The 22,248-nt window shown below is 41.4% G+C and overlaps 1 pseudogene; it reads left to right on the top strand.

Annotated features, from left to right (window-relative positions):
• The first annotated feature begins 15,187 nt into the window (after nucleotides 1-15,187).
• On the top strand, nucleotides 15,188-16,503 carry LOC114698548 (annotated as a pseudogene).
• The last annotated feature ends 5,745 nt before the right edge of the window (nucleotides 16,504-22,248 follow it).

Consider the following 22,248-nt stretch of genomic DNA (forward strand, 5'->3'; position numbering starts at 1 on the left):
AGACAGACACTGATGCCATTCTCTGTGACACAGGAGACACCGCCGTCAATTTGCATCTGGCGACCGACTCATTTAATGCACAGTGATGGAGGCTGAAAATCCAGATAACACCAGTCCTGGGAATTGCTGGTTTTGGTGGGCAGGACTGGAGACCCCACGGGAGGGAGGAAGTGGCAAAACAGGAAGCCACAGAGGCTGGGGTCTGCCGTAACTTTTGAGGGCAGGCCTGCAATTAACTTAAGTACTTTACTTTTGGGGCTGGAGAGATGGCTCAGCAGTGTGAGCACTGGCAGCTCTTCCAGAGGACTAAGTTCAATTCCCAGCACCCACATGGCAGCTCACAACTGTCAGTAACTCCAGTTCCAGGGAATCTGACACCCTCACGCAGACATACATACAGGCAAAACATGAATGCACGTTAAAGGATAAATGAAGCATTAAAAAAAAAAAAAAACCCTTCACTTTGGGTTCTACCTCTTAAAGCTTTCACTGCCATCATCACACTGAAAATCAAGCTTCTGACGCATTCAGTGGTGACAGGGGTATTTAAAAACGTCCTGAGTGTGGCACCACTCAGCTCCACAGATCTCTGAAGTGTGATCTTCTGCTCTTCCAGACTCTCAGTCTAGGATCTCAACAGAAGGATCCAGCTGAAGGCCAGTGGAACCAAACTCCGTGCCATCCGTTAATTCATTATTTAGATACAACTGTGTTGGGTAAAAGCTTTTAAGTACAGGGTCACTAACACGAGTAGGATTTTTATACACCTATGAATAGTTCTTTGGCTAAATGAGGAGCTTAGATTGTACACAACCATGCAGGCCACTGAGTTGTGCAGGGGGCATTTTCCACAAATCTCCATGTGTCTGGGCCAGAAGCTGTGTGACCCCAGACCCTCCAGCATTCAGCCATTCTTCTGCTTCTCTCAGAATGATAGCGGAAGGGCCGGACTGCAGAATCCTGAGACAGTGACTCCCATTACAGAGAGAGGGCCAGGCTGCAGCATCCTTTCACAGTGACTGGCGTTTGTATCCTTAGAAGCACTTTCATAATCACCCTATGTAAATTCTAACGCTATCTTCTGAGTTTGAAAGTTCAAGGGTTTTATTTCTACTGCAAAGGCATGGAAGTTCAGAGCACTTTATCATTTCTTCTGATAGCTTCTACGATGTTATTGATAGAGTCATAGCTTGATCACAACTCTCTTCATTTTCATTCCATTCGGCATTTTATTTCAGCAAGCTCCTCATCAGGCAGCAACATTTCGGAGGTTCAAAGCACGTGCAGCACATCTCGGGGAGAGCATGGTGAATGTGCCTCACCACTGGAAGCTGAGATAGTGTGTTGTCTCCATGAATGGAGGCCTCTCTCCTTTTTCCTTAGGAGGACTGTTTGGCCATTATATTGGGCTCAATAGTGTCTCCAAATTCTTGTCCTTTCTGGAACCTCAAGAGTGTGACTTTGGACTTAGGGTCTTTGCTAAGCTGGTTAGGATGATGTCACACTAGAGCATCAGGCTCTAAACCAATATGACCGCTCCCTGAAGAAAAGAGATGAGATGGTGTGAGAGAGATGGCACAGCAGCTAAGAGTATTTGCTGCTCGAGTTTGGTCCCAAGAACCCACATCCGGCAGCTCACAACCACCTGTAACTCAAGACCCAGGGGATCCAATGCCTCTGTCTTCCCCGGGCACTTACATGTACTCACATGCATACATCCCACCTCCTAAACACACACATACACACACACACACACACACACACACACACACACACCACACACATACACCCCCCATACACCACACACATACACATCACACACACACACACAATTAAAAATAAAATAAATCTTTTTTTTTTCTCAAAGAGATACAGACACACAGAGAATGCTCTGTGAGTAGAGACAGAGACTAAAGTGATGTATCTACAAGTCACAAAGCTACATGGTCTGCCAACAAGCAGCAAAATCTGGGAACACTGCATGGAACACACTCTTCCCCAGGGGCTTTTGGAAGTAACCAACCTTCCCGACACCTTAATATGGACTTTAGGTTTATGAAACTTGGGAAAACAAATAAATCCCTATTGGTTTAAGCCAGCTGGTCTTTAGTACAGCAACCCCACCCCAAATGATGTAGTCATACTTTGCAACAGCACTCTCCAATAGAAATACAATGTGCTTTTGAATATTTTAGTAGCTATGTTATACAGGATATCAACTGCAGTAATATACTTAATTTTACCCAGCATGAAATGTCATCATTTTAACATGTAACCCATGTAAACAAAATAATACTGTGTTTTATAGTATTTTTTGTGTCTATTCTTTGAATCCAATGTGTATTTTAATTGTGCAGTACCTCTTGAATCTCTTAGTCATTCTGGGTCCTTAAATTTCCATCACACAGGACTAGGGCCTTCTATACTAGATAATGTCACATTGGAGTTCCTTGTTGCTATGTCTTATTAGCATACCTTCATGGCTTCAGTGAGGTCAGAAGAAAGAGCAAGAAGGAAGGTCTTTCCCCCCCTCTACAACTGTATTTTGTTGTTCTCTCTAAATGCCTATTGATTTGTGGTAAACACAATGCCCCACACATGCTCATTACTTCTTTACCAAGGACCTCCCCGTAAAGCTGATGAGATAGGTAAGAATGGGAAAGAACTCCTTTTCAGACTGGCTTGGCCAACTCTTTCTTTAGCTTTCTTCCAGGAACAAGGGATTGTCAGTCTTTGCTCATTAGCTGAGCTCGAATGTCCATCTCCTGAAGCATGTGCATAGGCACACACTCCTCTTTCCCTGTTGCAGGGAGTGAGGCAGCTAATACAAGTCTGGATTTGACACTGACAGATTCTCATGTTGTTTCCAAAGAGATGCCCAAGACCAAATGTTACAAAGACAAACCATATGGGAACCCCAGCACTTGGGGCCATTAATAGGAATTTTTGAACGACTGTGATTGATGGTGCCGCTCTTACAAGTCCAAGATCAATGAAAAGGCATCCTGATCTTTTGAACTCTCTTGTTTTATCTTGGATCCCTTTCCTGTACCATGAGACCCTTTTCTGTGGTGCCTGAAGGCATCTGGGCCCCTCCATTGGATTTGCTATCTATGCCCTTGCCGGCCATTCTGTTGATGGGATGGTGGAGGGCAAGGGCCTTGGAAACAAGAATCTTCATGAGGCTCAATGCCAAATCAGACCTTTCAGAATGAGAATTCTACACCCTGTAGAGAAAAGGCTGGTGTCTAAATTAACCTCAATTTCATTGATCAGGACTAGTGGAAGATAGTATTAAGGCGAACATTGTGTTCCTGGTACAAGAAGATGTCCCTTCTTCCTTGACGTTACACCAAGGTTTTGAAGGCAAGCTTGATAGAGAATTTGCCTTTCTTTGAAGTCCCGAGTTTCTCCCCTTATCTAAAAGTGGGCCTTGAGGGTGCTGAAAGGTTTACTTCAGTAGTAAGAAGCTTCCTTGGCAGAGAATGGTGAGAGCAAGCTCATGGGCACGTGCACCTTCAGAAGCAGTGGTGCATCTTGCATCTTGTGGCAGTGGTGCTTAGGGCATATGCAGGGGAAGAGTACCCAGGTGAGGGTACCCTGATTGTTAACCTTACTTAAGGATACACAGCTGTAGAAAGTACAGGGACTGGCAGAGCTGGGTGCTTGGCAGAACAGTCTGAGCCCTTCTGAGTTCTGCCTTGGAAAATTGCCAAATTTGGTTTCCCTTTTCAGCTTTTAAGCTGTGTGTGTATGTGTGTGTTTGTGTTTGTGTGTGTGTGTGTGTGTGTGTGTGTGTGTGTGTGTGTAATTACTACACTGAGTATTTTATGGGCAACTTAATCCATTTGTTTCTGAGTCTTTCACATTTATCAAACCTTTTTCTAAGCACCAGAGTAGCCAACCAGCCTTTAGGACCATTTACCTAAGACTTCTAAACCTATTTACCCTTAAGCAGGATGTAACTATTTTGCCAACAAGGTTTCTGAGCTGTGCTCTGAGCTCTCTTGCAGGGTATCCTGCCAGCTCCACAGACTCCACACCTAGCAAAGCGTCTCTGTATTCTGGACTGAAAATTGCCAGGGTTCTCTCCAGTTCTGTGACTTTATGGATAGAATGAATGCAGGAACTTTCTTTTTGTCTTTCTCTCAGTGGTCTTTGCATCTTTGGAGTTGCTGTGGTCCTTGCATCTCTGGTGTTGACTGGATTGACATCACCACTTGCTAAAAGCACCAGAGGGTGCGACAGTTTTTAAACATCCCTTCCAAATCAGGTTTCTCCAAATAAGCAAACCCCCAGGGACAAGGGTATCCCTCATTTGGAGGGTATCTGCTTTTTTGATTTCTCTCTGGCTATGATGTCAGGAACTGCCTCTCACTACCTCAGAATCTATGGCGTTTGCTGTACAAGGTAAGTACTCAGCAAATGGTTATTGACTCCCTGCTGGCTGAGGGCCAGGATGGAAAATAAGAGCCACAGGATTTTTCTTTAACTAGAATGAATTAAATGTTTTTGTAACATTCTCAAGAGATCCCTGTCTGCATATATAATAAAGCATGTCTCAGTTCCTTGAGACAAGTTTACTTCTATTACACCCAGAGAAAAACTTAGTGCTTCAAGCTAAGTGTAGCATGCTTGCCAGAGTCTCAGGTGGTTTAATTTTGATGATGGGGGTAGTGGATGGACTTGGAATACATAACTGCTTTTCCTGTGCAAAGTGCCAACCTGTTTGTATTGGTTCACAGCCATCAATCTTAAGGCTTTATCTCTGTAGTTCTGATTAGGCTGGCCAGAATTTGAGATTTTGAGATATAAATGCTTCTGATTGGAGAGAGTGAAAGCCCTGAGCTAAATATAATCAGATAGAAGTTACAGGCAAATGTAGCAGGCAGGCACTTTGGCCCTAGAGGACAAGTTTGATGAGAATGGTGAAGGCTTATTCAACACTTACTGGCTGCCAGACACTGTTCTCAATGTCTATACTGGTTTATTTAATCTCTGCGACAATCCCATGAAGTAAAGATGATTATTTTCCCCCATTGCCAATGAGAAAAGCAGAGTGGTATGACTTGCCTAAGGTCATACATCAGCGCCTGAGCTTGAGCCACAGTGTATAGCTCAGGCCCTGTGTCCTTAACCTCTGCATGGTAGCTACTGCTCCCCAGCTGTGCAAAATGGAGAAGGGTATTTTGGACCCTTGGCCCTGGGCACTTAGGATGCTGATGAGAGCCAGAGTATTAATGAGTTCTTCATCTAAGCCACATGAAAATTATCATGAATATTTCAGATAAGGAGTACAAAAACATTTGTAATAAATCCAGAGGCCTATGACACATATGTTTACCTGAAGAAATGCCTCACTCAGAGTTTTGGCTCAGTATCTCCTGAAGAGATGACTCCTGAAGAATCATTCTCCTCAGTCTACTACATCTTTATTATCTTTATCTTATTTGTATGCGTGTTTGTATGTGTGTATGGGTACACACTTATCATGGCATACATATGGATGTCAGAAGACAACCTGAGGAGGTAGGTTCTCCTTTTCAACCATGTGAGGTTCCAGGGATCAAACTCAGATTAGCAGACACAGTGGCAAGCTCTTTACCAGCTGACCTACTGACCCCTGTATTGTTTACTTACCTGGTATTTTACCACATACTAACTCTTGAAGGCCAGATTATAACTGATGTAGTAATAGCTATATGAATAAGCTTGCTGGGTAAGGTCGAGAGCCCAAAGGGCAGTTCTGAGAAGTTCTTTCTGGAGGCCAGGGATACCAGAAGGGAGCTCTGACTCCTGTTTTGTTACTCCCCTAAATGATTATCTCTGCCCAGAGACTATATGGTAGTAACTGAGAGGAGGTACCTGGGTACATGATGGGGCCAACTGGACCAATGTTCTCATCCCTCACATGCTCCATCTAGTTTCTGCCATGTGTCCTTTAAAAAGCTCCCAGACTAAGAGCTCAATGCTACCCTGTTTAATGAGATCCTTCCTGCTACACAGGAGTCTTATGCTCATGTCCCCTGCTCCCCCAAGTTTCCTCTTGTGAATGTATAAGCTTCTCTCTAAAAAGACCATATAGTCTCTGGGCAGAGATAATCATTTAGGGGAGTAACAAAACTGCCTAAAGATTTCCTTTCATGAAGGTCATTTCAAGGTCCATCTTTCTAGAATTCTTTAATTTTATAGCAACCATGAAAATATGGCCATCTCTGGATTTTTAAATTAGTAATCTTTAAAGTTAGAATGCAAAGTTGTGGGTTTCATTATGGCATTTTAACAGTTATTCTGACTAGAGAGGGACAAGATTTTTAAACTATATCCTAAATAGCAGCAAACTTAATATTTGAATAGATACATTATTCTCCTTTTCTAATTGCTGGAAATTATTATAGCTTAAAAGGTATGTATCTTAGTGAAGGACCCTGAGATACATGTGACTAGACATGCCTTATTTAGTGTTGACTCCTGGCTAATAGAATAAAGACTACTTGTAAGACAAGCTCGAAGACCTATCTAATCAATGAATTTGATGCAGGCCACTGCCTTGCCTTCTCTTGTCAAAGTAGACATAGGAGTCCAGGTCATCAATGGTATCATACAGCTGTGAACTTTGTGAGCTACACAAACTACTGGCATATGCTCATAGGTGTAATAGTGTCAAGAATGCTGAAGGGGTAATCAACCATTTTCTGGTTGGATTTAAGATCCACATCATAGAAGGAAATGTGATTAACACTTCTCAATCTGGCCAAGAACCTATGGTTGTGGAACTCATAGACCCCAGGGGTGAATGCACTATTCTTTTTTTTTTTTTTCTAAATGGACACAGAATGAAGCTGCCTTCTAAATTCATATCTCTATATCAATAGATTAGTGTAGTTCTTGGAAGAACGTAGAAGAAGTTTCTTTGTACAGTGGATGGTAGTTAATGCAGAACTCACAACTATCAAAGTATAGAGAATGAGTAACTGTGAAATGCTCAGTCACAAATGGAACATCCATATTCCCTTCCTACAAGGTTTAGGTACCATTGTAGAAGACAGAGTGAAAAGATTTATTTAGAAGTCAGAAGCTGGAGAGGACTAGAGTGAAACAGCATCTTCTAGGCATGCCAAGACAGCTAAACTCATGAACTCACAGTAGTTGAGGTTGTCTGCATAAGATCTGCACAAAATCAATCCAGTCAACATTTTTTTGATTGATTTTCATTAGAAGTCATTTTATTGCTACTTAAAAAAACAACTCATTTGGCTATTTTTTTCAATAATTGAGTAAAACCAAAATTTATTATAAGCCACAGTCGTCCTAGGGACCTCCATGCTATATATATAGCCTTCATGGGTCTATGGGTTGTGGTCTGATTGTTCTTTATTTTATATCTAGAATCCACTTATGAGTGAGTACATACCATGACTGTCTTTCTGGGTTTGGGTTACCTCACTCAGCATTATTTTTTCTAGTTCCATCCATTTGCCTGCAAATTTCATGTTTTCATTGTTTTTCTCTGCTGAGTAGTACTCCATTGTATATATGTACCACATTTTTTTCATCCATTCTTCCATTGACGGGCATCTAGGTTGTTTCCAGGTTCTGGCTATTACAAATAGTGCTGCTATGAACATAGCTGAGCATGTATCTTTATGGTATGAATCAGCATTCCTTGGGTATATGCTCAAGAGTGGGATGGCTGGGTCTTGAGGTAGTTCGATTCCTAATTTTCTGAGAAACTGCCATACTGATTTCCACAGTGGTTGTACAAGTTTACATTCCCCCCAACAGTGGAGTAGTGTTCCCTTTGCTCCACATCCTCTCCAACATTGACTGTCATTGGTGTTTTTGATCGTAGCCATTCTGACAGGTGTAAGGTGGTATCTCATAATTAATTTCAGTTTTACTCAATTATTGAAAAAAAAATAGCCAAATGAATGGAAAAACATGAACTCTGAACCAAAGGCTGAGGGGCCCCCAGCTGGATCAGGCCCTCTGAATAGGTGTGACAGTTGATTGGCTTGATCAGTTTGGGAGGCAACTAGGCAGTGTGACCAAGTCCTGTGCTCATTGCATGAGTTGGCTGTTTGAAACCTGGAGCTTATGCAGGGACACTTGTCTCAGTCTGGGAGGAAGGGACTGGACCTGCCTGGACTGAGTCTACCAGGTTGATCGCAGTCCTTGGGGGAGGATTTGCCCTGGAGGAAGTGGGAATAAGGGGTGGGCTGGGAGTAAGGGGAGGCAGTGGGAGGGGAGAGAATAGGGGAACCCATGGCTGATATGTAGAACTGAATGGTATTGTAAAATAAAATAAATAAAATTAAAAAAAAAAAAAAAAACAAAACCAGCAGCATTTGGTTTTACTCTAGGTTCCTGCGCTATCTACTCCTTGTTTTGATAACCCAAGCAGTGTTGGGTATGGGTTCCATTCTCACAGAGTGGGCCTTATGTCATATCAGATATTGGTTGGTTATTCCCACAAGTTTTGTGGTACCAGCGTGTCTTACAAGGCAAGAGACACCATTGTAGATCAAAGAATTTGTGGCTGGCTTGGTGTTTACATTTCTCTTTTGGTAGCATCCAGAGTACCTTCCTGAGCCAAAGACACTAGAACACAACAGTGAAAGCTCTATTTAGGCACTGGTTTTGACAGTTTACATTTTAGAATGGAGTGTGAAATGATTCATGAACTCCTACTCCTAACTGAGGTGCTATGGACAGTTGATAGTTTCCAGGAGAAGGAGTCAGTTTTCTTTAAGGTTGTGGCTTCTAGTAGCTTAACCATTCTCCAGTGTATAGTCATAATCCTATGAGTATATGAACTCAGTGAGGGATTTTATATATATAACATATATATAGACATAAATTTATGAGTGTGTGGGGGATTTGAGGATTGACCTTACGGGTGTCGTGGGGAGGATATGAGAATGAATATGATCAAAATATATTGTATGCATGTGTGAAATTCTCAAAGAAATAATAAAAAAATTATATAAGCAGCCATCTGAGACTTCTGTTCCAAGTGGCACCCCTGGAGTCTCTCCCCACCCCTACTCAAGTCTGAGGAGCCATGCTTCCTCCTGTAGAGCTTACATGCCTGTGCACTCAAGTTCCTATCCAAAAGTCAGGGACCAAGTGTTTAGTGACAGGGTATGACAGGGCAAAACCCAAGATTTGATATCTCTGTACACACGTATGCTTAATATGAATATATCCATATTTGCAGCACACACAGTTACAAAAGGCTGGTGTTTAACTAAATCAGGAATCTCTGGCTGAACTGCAGAACTCAAAGCCAAAATCAGTTATAATTTTTCCTGTAATTTTCAGTGAAGCCCCTTTTACAAAAACAAGGAACCTCCAAAAACCTAGATATTTTAGCTAAGAAAGGAAAACACTACTAAATAGTCAGCCTGAATTAGAATTTATACATGGGAATTCTTGAGGCACTGTATCAGTGTTACCCAAACAGAACATGAACTAAACTCATGTTTCATTCATTAAATTCAGCTATCATGTACATGCATTGAACTACAGTCAATGAAAGGTAACTAGACAAAGTTTTGTGAATTAGTCTTAGCAACCAAGAGTGGAGTATGTAAAAATGATTGTATTCTGAATGTTAAAGATTCTGCTTTTGACAATAATAGTTTAACCTGTTTATCTTTTAAATAGATTTAGATTTAAATTTAAATTCCTTAAATTCATTTTTCTTAATCCTGCCTGTCCCTAGTCCATGTATGTAGATGTCTTTGGCCACTCAGATTAGGCTGTTAGAATTGTCATCATACCTTGTAGTTTTCTGGTCATTGGGTCCCTGCTTTGAAGTATTTAACTGACATTTCCAAAGAGTGTTTGCTGTAGCCTCCTGGTTAGGTTCTGTCCAATATATTGGGGGATAACATAGAGCTTGGACTATGATGGTACTGTTCCTAGGAAGTAAGTGAACCAAAAAACGTCTGATGTTCTGTGATGGTGACCTTGCCTCTAATCCTGATCTTAGAGGTGGTGGTGGTGCACGACTTTAATCCCAGCACTCAGGAGGCAGATGCAGGTGGATCTCTGTGAGTTCGAGACCATCCTGGTCGACACAGAGCAAATTCCAGGATGGCCAGGACTGTTACACAGAGAATTCCTGTCTCAAACAAACAAACAAACAAACAAACAAACATCAACAACAAAAAACAGGAACTCCTGGGTAATGATGTCACAAATGCATCCCAGGACATTCTAGAGCCTTCTTCATTCTCAGCACTGACTTTGGCTCTCAGGCCACCCTGCAGTAATTGGCATACATGCAAACACATGATATGGATTTCTTACCATGAAGTACCTGTCATAGATTTTTAAAGCTGTTTAGGTTGTGAAATGTAGTTTCCAAGCACATGGCAGTTATTACGGTTCATCATCTCAAGTCCTTGCTTTCCTAAGACTATATAAACTGTTTGAGTTATTTTTATGCAAGCCCAATCCTTATGGGGTATCTGTGTCATACCCTGCTCTCTGATTCCACCAGCTTTAATAAGATTTTCTATACATGAACCTCTTATATATAAGATGTGGATAATTTTAAAGTTTAAACATTATCTCTACTCCTCTAAATCTTTTCTCTATAGCCTTATTTTTAAGACAGTCTCTCACTATACAGCCCTGGCTGGTCTGGAGCTTGCTATGTAGAACAGACTGGCCTTGAACTCATAGAGATCCACCTCTGTCTCCTGAGTGCAGAGACTAAAGTTTGCCACCACTCTGAGATCTTTAAGTTTTCTTGAACTTAAAAATAATTATACATATAAGATGTAAGTTGCCGGGTGGTGGTGGTGCATGCCTTTAATCCCAGCACTTGGGAGGCAGAGGCAGGCAGATCTCTGTGAGTTTGAGGCCAGCCTGGTCTACAAAATGAGTTCCAGGAAAGTCACAAAGCTACACAGAGAAACCCTGTCTTGAAATACCAAAAAAAAAAGATATAAGTTAAAGTTTGCTGTATCAACTCACCTTATATTTCTAATAAGAAATTATAGTGTATATTTTGTTTTTAAGTCTTTCTATGTAAGTGACTTTAAGTTGTGACTTTTATGACTCAACATGGAATCTAGGTGAGTCCTTTGATGCAGGAACCTTTGGATACCAATCAACTCCCTATGATAGTCACGGCTATTTCAGTAGCAGTCAATCATCAGCAATACTCCATCACCGTCTTTTATCATTTGACACACATCCGCCACATGTTTTATCTATACCAAAGCATCTTATCTAAACTATTCTTATTTAAAAGCTGAGAGACATGAGGCCTAGAGATATTGACTTTTCCAAAGCAACATTAGCTGGTAAAAGCTGAACCTTGATTTAACCTAATGTGTTTGACTCCCAGAATCCATATGCGAATCCCTCATACCCTGAAGCCAACACACGACCATGAATTTGCACATCTCTTACTAACTCAACCTTCAGTGAAGTCATTTCGTTACTTAGAATGCACAGATTGTACAAATTAGAATGTGTGTCACTTTGGGGAACCTGGTTTCCACCCTCCCTGGGTTGGACTTTGATCAATGGCTTCTCTGTAGGGGAAATGCACAGACTAAAGCCATGGGAGTGATGAAAGGAAATGGTTTTCAGAAACTTTCCTGAAATATAATAGTTTTGTGCCTGAATGAGCTATAAAAAACCCCCACAGGCTGAGAGCCCACTGACAAGCACTCAAAACCACTCTCAGTCCCCTCAAAGGCACTTTTAGTGGAGACTGTATCAATGCCTGCAGATTCCTAACAAGACCGCATTTCATTTCCTGGTACCTTAGCATCTCTTCCAAATCTCCCTCACACTCTTGGGTGGAAAGAGGATTCTGCGAATCTATCAATCCAGATCTTAAGGGGCCGATTATACAGGTCATGGATAATCCAGACCCTGTTTCTCCCTCCTCCTCCTCACCTTCTGGCCCTTTACTGCTCATTAGCACCTTGTCCAGGGACCTAGCTTAGAAAGGAGTGAATGGTGTGGAAGTCTCATCAGCCCCTCTGGCTTCAGGCCAAGAACTCTTGTGTGGACTTTGCTGGGAGGAGAAACCTAGAAACAAGACAAGTGGACCCCTGGCACATGGGGGCTTTATTCAGCTCCGTTACTTGATGTTAGTCTCACCTGCTCCCAACACACCCCACATGATCTGATACCACAAATCATGAATCGTTAGTTGCATTAATGCCTTTCCTGCTCCACAGTTGTTTTATTCACTTTAATACATTCCACTTGTGGCCAATTTAGTCAACACTATTTGTGTGTCTTCCCAAGTACTGCCCAGGATCAGAGTGAAGAGAAAAGTTGAGCATTTCTTGCAGGATTGGCCCTGGGTGAAGTTGTGCTTTTGATAAGTTACTAGGTTTGAGGGATCTTTCCTTACAAATGGGATTGCAGCTAATATTGTTAGATCTTCTAATTAAAGATTTTTTCTTTCTCTTTTTACTTTTTGGTATAGGGTCTCAGCATGTTACTTAGGCTAGTCTCTAACTCAGGTATTTAAATGATTCTCCTGCTTAAGTTACCCCAGTACCTGGGCTCATAGATTTATGCTGCCATGCCAGGATTGACATTTAGAAAAGTCATAGTCAACAGCATGGGAACTATAGAAGGTGGTGGAACCTTTCAGAAATCCACTTGTGTGATAAGTGTTTAGAACACTGGAGTGTTCCCAGGAAGAGGTTTGTGAGACTTCAGTCTCCTTGAATGTTCCTTCCTCATGCAGTGAGTGATTTTGTTCTATCACACATTCCTCCCATGGTGCGCTGTTTCATTATTTCCCCAAAGCAATCAGGCCAACCAGGCTTGGACTCCTGAGCTATGAGAGGAAACATAAAGCTTCTCTCTTTCAGTAGGATGTCTCAACTCCTTATTACAATAAAGGAAGAGTAATTAAATAATGATATTAAAAATGGAACTAAGAGAACTTGTAAGCATTTTCAGCCACTTAGGACATAGGGAAAAATTCTATCAACCAACCAAGTAACCAACTAACCAACCAACCAAGCAACCAACCAACCAAACAACAAAGAAAACCAACCCCATAGACATCTGTGAAGAATTAGTTCTCATTTAAACCTACTGCTACTTTGATCTTGAATGTCTAAGGCCATCATCCAACATAAGAATAACAAATTTCTATGTTCTTAACCAACTGTCCATTGTATTTTACCATAGCAGCATAAAACATATAAGGCAACACTCGGTTATACCCATTCAAATGTCAATCTCATCTAGAAAGACTCTCACAGATGTACCGAGAAATAATGTGTAATCAAATAATTTGAGTTTCCAGAGGCTCAATCATGTTAAGTCATGAAAATCATTATCATAGTAGTTTACTTTTTGGGAGAAGCATGAAGCTGAGTTTTATAGTATTGCAATGGCTGCTGTATGGGGAATACCCATAGGGACTTAGAGGAGGCCAAGAAATTCTAGATGGGAGAAGGTTATGAAGACAGGTGGACAGATTCAAGATACTCGATCTAAATAGAATGTGAATCAAAAGATACTCTTGCTATTGGGAGGCCAAATTCTTTTATGAGACTTGTCTGATCAGTTGCACACATGTCTATGTGAGACTGGAGGTCATTGTGATCCCCAGGTGTCTGCATAGATGGTGGCTCTGTTTCTGAAATGAGGAGAGTTGGGTAAAATTAAGTTAAGTAGGATGGATTAAGAGTTATATTCTAAGCATGTTTATCTTAGTTACTGCTGCTGTGAGCTCCTGTCATCAAGTCCTCAAGTGTGTTAGGAGCAGCTCTGTCTGACAGAAAAGGAACAGTTATGAGTGAAAACCAACGTGTTTGAACTCAGGTGTACACACACTATGCATTATGCACTGGATTCCAATGACTGTTTTCACTGAGTACTCACAACAATGATTATGTAAGAAGTCAAGGAAGCTTCTTTTTTTTTTTTTTTTTTTTTTTTTTTTTTGGTTTTTCGAGACAGGGTTTCTCTGTGTAGCTTTGCGCCTTTCCTGGATCTCGCTTTGGAGACCAGGCTGGCCTCGAACTCACAGAGATCCGCCTGCCTCTGCCTCCCGAGTGCTGGGATTAAAGGCGTGCGCCACCACCGCCCGGCCAAGGAAGCTTCTTTATAAGGTGGTTTTGCTCTTTTTGTGAGTTAGTGTGGTTGTGTAGCTTTCTGTCTCCTTTCTCACATTTTTAAGTATATGAAGTCATTATGGTGATCCTGGTTGCTCTCAATCAGGCTCTTTAACATTAGTGAGGATGATGCCCCTGTACTGAGCACATATGCAGCATGCCCACTTTTAAGAGCAGGAATAAATTTATTTATTTAATCTTCACAGCACCTCTTGGATGTTACTTTTATGAGTTCCATTTTATATGGAAAAACTGAGAACAAGAATTTATTTTCCTTAGAACAGAAAGACAGAATCAGTATTATATTGTAGATTGTGGGCATCTGCTAGTTGCTAAAAGAACACAGTCTTGGGTTGGAGAGACGGCATAGAAAAGTGCTTTTTGTGCAAGCAGGAGGATCTGAGTTCAGATCCTCAACATGCACCTAAAAGCTGCACATTGTAGCTCGCCTATAAGCCCAGAGCCAAGGCTGTTGTTGGGAACTGGCAGATTCTTGGCCAGTCAGTCTAGCCAGATCAATGAGCTCCTGCTTCAGCAAGAGACCTTATTTCAAAATATAGGGTGGATAGCAACAAAGGAAGACCCCAAATATCATCCTTTAGTCTACACACACACACACACACACACACACACACACACACACACACACACACACACACTCGAACATAATATCTTGACTGTTCAGTCTTATCACCTCTTGGAAATGTTTGGAGAACAGTTCATGTGAATTTGTTAATGATGAGTTTTAATTGTCTAAATTAACATTTCCAAAGCTAACTGTACATCATAATCACCTAGATAGCTCACTAAAATATCATTCCCTGATCCATTCACATTAACAGGTGGCAGGACTGAGGTCAGGAAACGTTATCCTTCACAAGTTTCATAAATGTTGCTGAGGTGGTGGTCAGCCTCACCTCCTAGTTGGCTCTGTTTTTTCTTTCCTCAGGTCTACCCCCTCTCTACACACAACAGCTGGGGTGGGGTGGGGGATAGACAGCTGCCAAACTTCTTGCTCCCTTCTCTATGGTGGCTCCAAAGCCCCTTCTCTATGGTGGCCCCAAAGCCCTATGAATGAGGCATTCTATGTGATGTGCTTGGGCACCAGCCCAATAGGATGTATCTGTCAGGAATAATGACAGTGAACAGAAAGTAGGTTCTTCATGTGGGCTAAGACCCATACTATGCAGGAGAAAGCACATCTATAATGACACTGGAAGACTTACACAAAAGATTTAAATTACCAGGTCAACCACGAGCCTCAATAGGGAGATGACTTAAGTCATCTGGAATGTTGATTTAATCCCCACGTTTCTTATGGTCAATAGGCAGTTTGTGAAGATGAGGCTTTAAACAGAAGTCACCTGCTATATGGATTTCAAAGTGATTGAAGGGAGCTGTGTTCTGTGTGGTAGAAAAGATCTAAAAGGTTCCTTCCACTGAAGCAGAAGCCCTGGCACCCAGCTTAATGGGGCTGTTTGAAAAATGCTGCTTCCGGAAGTTCTTAGTTTATGTTGCCAACGTTGAGGAAAAAGATCCTAGAGTTTTTGAGGGCCTTGACTCTGAGAAGACCTCAGTGAGAGATGTGGATAAGAAGTTGATCCAAGATGTTATAGGTTTTACTGGTCATTCTTTCGACATGGTACAGAACAGATGACGACTTGGATCAGTCATGTTTTGATACCATTAACAGAATTAAACTTTACAGCAGGTCTTCAGTAAGCCATGGTAAAAGTCCATACCTTTATCTGCTCTATGATCTTGGAAGATTGCCACAAAGATTTGCAAGGTTAAGTGCTATATTTGGAGGTGCTTACATGTTGAATAAACCAATTGAAGAAGTCATTGTGCAAAATAGAAAAGTGGGTGGTGTAAAATCTGAGAGATTACTTTCTGAAATCACCTCATCTGCGACCATGGCCATGTAGAAGTTAGGGTTGAAAAAGTGGGCCAGGCAATCATAGCGACCTGTATCTTTAGCTGCCCTATCAAGACCACCAATGATGCCAACTCCTGCCGGATTATCATCCAACAGAAAGTCAGACATCTATGTTTGCATGATCTCTTTTGCACATGATGTGGGCAACACCAGGGCAAATATATTGCCATTGTTAAATACAACTGTGGAGACCAAGGGACCTGAGAAAGAAAATGAACCAACTTTGGAGCTCTTGTAACTAATGGAACAAAAATATAATAACATCAGTGACCTCTTTGTACTTCAAGATTCGGGAACATATAGCCAGATATTTATTTCCCCTCCGCTATCACTTACTCCAAGACAACCTGTGATGACATTAAAGATATCGATAGGAGGATTACAGGATCTGAGTTTGACTTTGAAGAACTGAAGCACAAGAAGGATGACATTTATGGAGCAGACTAACAGCAGTATATATTAAGCAATTAGAACAAACTTAAAATTTGGCAACCAATGTATATTGTATGAAATAAAAATTGTAAGCCCTATTTTATGGTCAAAATGGAGATTGAAGAGTGCTATACCAGTGAATATTCCTTTCCTTCACGTTTCTAATACCGTACATTAACATGTTTTCATGGAATGGAGAGTCAGAATTGCTTGGGTTCTGTTCAAGTGCATCAGACTGACTTTTTTTCTAGTGAAGGAGTTGTTCTAAACAAATATTGATATTGATACAGAGGACTTGATATACTATTTGCATCTTTTAATCAGTGTAGCCCTTGTGATTGTGTGCCTCTGCTCAAGAGCTGCATCTATACAGTTTGTGTCATTCTGGGATCAGGAGTCTAAACTGAATCACCCTTGGTTTAGAAAAACGTTCAAAGTTTTCTAGTAGGGCCCAAATAGTAGAGTCACATATTTTGTTTATGTGTATGTAAACTTCTAACCAAATTTCAGACTTAAGGAGTTGTCTGAAGGAAGCCAGTGTGTGGTATTTTAACCTACAATTGCTGAGAAGGGGAAAGGAGCCCTACGGCAGAGCAAGTAAAATAGAGAAATATCTTTAATACTAGGTATAGACCTCCTGCAATGCAGTATGGATTTGACAGAGCCTCGATTTCAGTGACGTCTTGTGGTGGGTAGCCATTCCAGCTTTGACCTGGAAGTTCCAACCCCCATTGAGACTTCGATAACGGTCACGCCTACAAGGCGGGGCTGATTTCTGTACTGCAAAATAGAGCCAAACCCAGTGAAGAAAAAAAAAAAATCTAATGTTACACCACCGAAGTCAGTCATTTACTATTTGGAAGAAACTAAATGATGTGGTTTTTCAGCCCTAGATTTTCTTGCCAAAAGCATTCTCATTTATGTAGAAAATATGGGAAAGGTTTGGATATTGTTTGTGTTTTCTCTCTTCCTTGGTTTGCCTGTTGATGACTCTGCTACACACTTCACTGCCGCTCCCAGTCCATGCCTGACCCCTAGGAACCTGAGGTTTAATGTGGCTGGTTCTGGTTTGGGGACCAAACTTTGTGTTCCACCTGGGATCTAGGGCTTTGTGGGTGTGGAGTTTCTTGTGATAAGACTGAGTCAGAACTGAGGCTGTTAGCCACTGTACCCGAGATTTACCCAGAGGACCAGCAGAAATGCTATCCTCTTCCTCTTCCTCAGATGCTGTCACCAGGTGTTATTGAGGAAGGACAGCTTTGCATTCTGAGCCTGCATAGTAGCTTGCATGTGTAGGCAGACAAGTGGGCCTGAATGGAACCTCTTCTCTTCTTCAACTGAGGACTAAAACCAAGTTTCTCAGCGTATCTCTGTATGAAGGTCATGAGTAACCACTTTCTGTTTTGATTTCAGGGCTTTCCCACAGTGCTGCATGTGTTTTAACTGCAGAGCCACTGGGTAAAAGCTTTAGTTGAGGTTTGAACTATTCTGCTTGGTCCCGATACTCAGGAACTAGATTTTTTTCTTTTGCTGCCAGTGTTTTCATAGCAAGAATTTGATGTGTAATAACTCAATCACTTGAGGAAATATGGACATATTTTATGGCCTTATTCAATGCCAAAAGACTTGACAAATTCATCTCTTTCTAACAGGGCAGACACAGACTCTCATAAGTAGGCTCTTTCCAAAATAAAAAAACATGTTACATCTGGGGAGAGTTCTTGGGAAAGTTCATTTCATTGGGTGTTTTGAAGGAAAATGATTTGACCCATGTATCGATTTCACCCTAGGGACATAAAGGGTGACTGCTTAGACAGAAAGTGACCATTTGTGAGTTTAAATTTGGTTTTCAGTTTTACAACAATAGTTTTCCAAGCTGCATTTCTATATATTCCCTACATTCTTTTATATGTTTTTAAATTATATATATATATATATATATATATATATATATATATGGCATTTTAAAAATAATAAAGTCCTAGAAAATCATCTGAGAAACCAAGTGTGATGTTTGAGGTAAATTAGACATCTCTCAGGAACAAAGAGAATCTGTTTCACATGTCAGCCATCATCCTTTCTCATTTATTGTACTATGATCTCTTCTTGTGGATTCAGTTGTAAATAATAATTGAGGTAGGAAAGCACAGGGAAGAGCATAGCAACTTCGGACTCTCCTTGGCTTGGCTATGTATGTACCCATTCCCTAATAACCTACCTAGTACCCTGGGATCTCCCTGCTTAAGCCTGCATGTATATTGGATTTAAGCAATGGGAATAGTTACTCTGCTTAGCAACCCCTTGGCAACAACCAATTTCTATTCAAATATGTCCTAGAATAGTTTGTGAAACCAAGAGAAATGGGGCTGATCTACTGTGGACTGGTTTGGGGGTACATATACAACAAGACAAGCTGATCTTCTGAGTTTTTTTTTTTTTTTTTTTTTTTTCGGTAGGGAGAATCTTATATATAACTGAGGATGCAAATGCTTGAAATCATATGCAATTTGGGAATGGACACATACAATAGGAAAGAGATTCTGAAACTTAAAAACTGTCCATCAAAACAGAGAAACACTTATGCTACACCCCTTAGCAACCAAACTCCTTTTCTTGAACTCTATAAAGGGAAGGCCCTATAAAAATTGGGGCCTCTGAGCAACCTCATTTCTGCGCTCGCTGTCAACCTCGGCAGTGCCTTTTTTCCTCACCTTCACCACTGCTTGTCTCCGAAGCGTCTCCTTGTTACTCTTGTAATTTGTGTAAGACTTGGCTTCAGTTCCTTGAATAAGAGGCCAAGAACCTGGAAACATGAACCTGGAGACAGCCTGCCCATACCCGGATCATCGGAAATACATCTGTCTACTGTTCAGTTTCGCCTTTGTATCCTGTCTGTTCCTGTGTGCTTTGTAAGGTGGGAAATCCTTCTCTAGTACATTTCCATTGTTGGGGCTGTATCCTAAGCTTCTCAGAGGGGCAAATGTATTGGGCACTGACTCCACTTAGATCAAGTGGGGTATAAATCGAGGAATTTCTGGAGCTGACAGAGATTTCAGTTGTCTGATTTTGTAACTTCCTCTCTCTGTTATTTGATAGACGGATGACCATTTTGTCATTTATCTTTCATGTCTTTGCTTAACTTTTCTCCTATTCTCCTTCCCTGCTCACCTATAGTATAGGAGGTGGAAAGGAACCTTTGAGCCCAGCAACCCATGTCAACTCAACCATCTTCACTCAGGGGCTACATTTCCTACAATGGCCTCAGTTCTCGTTCCCACTACCCAAATTCTTGAAGCTTGAAGGTGCCGAGGGTTATGGAACATTTGGGACACACGCTGAAGAAGGCAGAGAAGGCATAGGGCTCTCATTTTCCAGAGCACTTCATTGCTGTCCACAAGCAGCTTCTACATGCAGTCACTGGGAGGTGAATCTCACTCCCCTGCTGTGTAAAGTCCTTCAGGCCTGGGACCAAGGTCCCTTCTTTTTTCCCTTCCCATCTGTACTTAACACAATCCTGGACATGGGGATACATCAGTGACTGTTTGTTGATTGTTCACACACCACGCCAAGTGCTCTTCAGTCTTCTAATGAACTCTGTGGTGTGTTTTTCTTACTCAGACTTGCAACCATTTATAGTTTCAGCTTGCATCACTCTACTTGGGTAATGAATTCCATAATTGTGAAATCCATAGTGGAAAATGGCATGTTTCTTTTTTCCTTCTAGGCTTCTCTCTTTTAGCTTGAGGCAGCTGTCTTCTAGTGAGATAATGTGTCCACAGATGGGCTTGAGAGATGGTAGACTTCTAACATGCACCTTATAGTCTGGCTGCAGGTTTAACTACTACCCTGTTCCCAAAGCCCACTAGTTATTTGAACCACATAGATAACTTCTCTTCAATTCTCTTTATGTTATTTTATGAATGGAGTCTTAGAAATGGAGGAAGGAAAGACTCAGAAGAGAGGGAAGTTGACGGGCATACCCTGAAGTGGCTAGTCATTTTGTGAAGATGCTTCCTGCACTTGAAGTGTGTCTCCTTCTCCTTCCTGAACATTGAGTGGTGGGTTGAAGACAAAAGTGGGTCTCTAAGCCTTTGTGGCATAAGCTATTCACTAGGTGTCCACAGCAGATGAGGTGAGTCTATCTGTACACTATATAACCTGTGTTCAAGTGGGATTAGACATTATAGATACCACAGAGAACCATGACAGAACAGCTCTTGTTCACAGAGCACAGAGAAGGCAGCAGGTGGGTATCATGTGCTTTTCTAACTTTGTTGAGCTTCAGAACTTAAACAATGAAGCTGAAGTCTTAGGACTTTTCCTGTAGAAGAAGTAAACTAGCTTCTAAAGAGCTAGTTTGTCCTGGAAAGTCTTTCCTACATGGATAAGACAGCTACTGCATTGCTAGGAGTGACAAGGACCTTCACCCTGTTTCATGGTGGCTGTCTGGCCCCAATTAAAAATCCCCTAATATATTCCCCCTCTCTCCTTTCTTTCCCTCCTCATCTCTCCTTTCTCTCCTCCTTCTCCTCCTCTCTCTCCCTCTCCTCCCCATTCCACCCTCAGCCAGTCAGATTCCTAGTAAACGAGAGTGGTCCCTAACTTTCCTGTGGCTGTGAATGGCCTTGAACACAGCTTCCCCAATGCTGGCTTTGTAACTGAATACATGTACACTCTTAAACATTAAATTAGACCCTTTGAAGGACATTTACTCTTTCAGGTCACTATAGTAATGCTGTGGATATCAATCTATATAAATAAAACACTGATGGCCAGTGACCAGACAGGAAGTATAGGCGGGACAAGGAGAGAGGAGAATTGGGGAAACAGGAAGAAGGGGGAAGAGACACTGCAGCCACCACCAGGACAAGCAGCATGTAAAGACGCCGGTAAGCCACCAGCCACGTGGCAAGGTATAGATTTATAAAAATGGGTTAATTTAAGTAAGACAAAAGAACAGTTAGCAAGAAGCCTGCCACGGCCATACAGTTTATAAGTAATATAAGCGTCTGAGTGATTATTTTATACTTGGATTGTGGGACTGTGGGGCTTGATGGAACCTGGAGAGAAGCTCTCCAGCAACATAGTAACATTAATATAGTATAAGAAAACAGTTGTTTTATGAAATCAGCAATGGATCAAATTCAGTTACATTGAAATCTGGAGGGTGCAGTGAGGTTTTGCAGAGGTAATATCTAATTGGGGTATGTGAGGATTGTCTAGTTCTGCTTTCACTAGCTGACACTTCTGCTGCATTAGCTGTTAAATACTTTGATTACTACCTTAAGGTATTAGACACAATCCTTACCCACAGGGACTAGCAGCTCAAATGAGAGAAAGGAGTATAAACATAAAATTTAAGATTATGATTGTAGTAGATAAATGCAAACAACACTGCCTACCTCAACCTTTCTTTCCAACATGTTCTCATGATTAAATGTATTTTGCATATTTTTTATTTTCTTATTGTTCATTGATGAACCTTTAATAGCTACAATCCTAGTTGGTCTTGTTGACAAAGTGAATAAATTGTAACTATGGAAGACATTTAAAGTGGGAGTTTGTGTTAAAGTGGTAAAGAGTGTTGTGGGGAGGAGAGATAGAAGCAGAACCTGGAAGGAAGGGGCTTGAGAGAGCAGAGGTCCAGACTTGGAGGATAGCATCACTCCCGCACGGAACCCAGATAAAGTCCTGTGAGTACTGGCTTTGTAGATAAACTGCCTGTTTGTGAACAAAGGGAGCATTCAACAACTGGTCAAT

The sequence above is a fragment of the Peromyscus leucopus genome, chromosome 6 (genome assembly GCF_004664715.2).
Source record: "Peromyscus leucopus breed LL Stock chromosome 6, UCI_PerLeu_2.1, whole genome shotgun sequence".
NCBI lineage: Eukaryota > Metazoa > Chordata > Mammalia > Rodentia > Cricetidae > Peromyscus > Peromyscus leucopus.